Source organism: Rana temporaria, chromosome 10, assembly GCF_905171775.1.
Source record: "Rana temporaria chromosome 10, aRanTem1.1, whole genome shotgun sequence".
NCBI lineage: Eukaryota > Metazoa > Chordata > Amphibia > Anura > Ranidae > Rana > Rana temporaria.
Genome location: NC_053498.1, coordinates 140,697,619 through 140,699,245, shown reverse-complemented (window position 1 = coordinate 140,699,245; position 1,627 = coordinate 140,697,619).

The window sequence follows — 1,627 nt, the reverse complement described above, 5'->3', positions numbered from 1 at the left end:
GACGAGGCTGCCGATGAACGCCGCGCAAGACACCAAAACTGTAAGTACAAAAAAACAAAAAAACTTTTTCTCCACAGGAATTCGGGCCACTTTGGGGGTGCGCGGTATACGCAGGAGCGCGTTATACCGCGATAAATACGGTAATATGCAAAATGAAACAAACAAAATAAATAAATGACTTCTTCTCATTAACAGTATCTCACAAAAGTCAGTACACCCCTCACTTTTTTTGTAAATATTTTATTGTATCTTTTCATGTGACAACACTGAAGAAATGACGCTTTGCTACAATGTTGTGTAGTGAGTGTACAGCTTGTATAACAGTGTAAATTTGCTGTCCCCTCAAAATAACTCAACACACAGCCATTAATGTCTAAACCGCTGGCAACAAAAGTGAGTACACCCCTAAGTGAAAATGTCCAAATTGGGCCCAAAGTGTCAATATTTTGTGTGGCCACCATTATTTTGCAGCAATGCCTTAACCCTCTCACTTTTGTGAGATACTGTACAATAATACTGATTAGGGTTGCACCGATACTCGAAACCGATACTTTCAGGTTCGGTTCTTTCAGCTGTCAGTGGGATTCCCCCCCGCTGACAGCTGAAATGTAAAAAAAAAAAAATGCCAGCAATTATTGATTGTTAACCACCTCCGTGGTATAGACCAGGGGTCTCCAAACTTGCGGCCCGAGGGCCAGATGTGGCCCTTTGCTAGCCTTTATCCAGCCCTTGGGGCACTATTCCTCCCACTGACACCAAGGGGACACTATTTATTCCACTGATACCAATGATGAGATACTATTCCTATTATTAATAAGGGGCACTATTCCTCCTACTGATCAAAAACCTTTAGGCCATATTTATTCTCATTGATGCTGGACTCAGGACATTTACTGCCCCTGCAAGCCGCAATTCGGCCCTCCTAAAGCCTGAAGGACAATAAACTGGCCCTTGGTTTGAAAAGTTTGGAGACCGCTGGTATAGACAAATGATGGCGGGCGGGATCCTCTTTTCTTCTGGGACGACGTCATATGACATTGCTCCACGCGGCGACTGTGGTTGCACTGTGTTCCTGGGACACGCCACAGTCCTGATCTCGGTAAAGAGCCAATGACGTGGCTCTTTACCCATGTGATCAGCTGTGTCCAATCACAGCTGATCACATGTAAACAAGGAGATGCCAGTTATTGGCTCTCCTCGCCTCACACTGACAGCATGTGAGGAGAGGAGAGCCAATCAGCGGCATCTCCTCACATGGGAGACCTGTACAGATAATCAGGGCACTGATAATTAGTGCAGCCCCAACAGTACCCAGCAATGAGGCCAGTAGGTACCCATCGGTGATGCCAATCTGTGCCCATCAGTAATGTCAGTCAGTGCTGCCTTTCAGTGCCACCCATCAGTGCCCTTGAGTGCTGCCTATCTGTGACCCCTATCATTGCCATGCCCATAAGTGCCGCCTATCAGTGCCTATCAGTGCTGCATATTACTGCCTCCTCATCAGTGCCCTTCAGTACTCTCTCATCTGTGCCATATCATCAGTGCCCATCAGTGCAGCCTCATCAGCACACATCAGTGAAGGAGAAAAATTACTTATTTACAACATTTTCAGACAGAAACTTTAGCA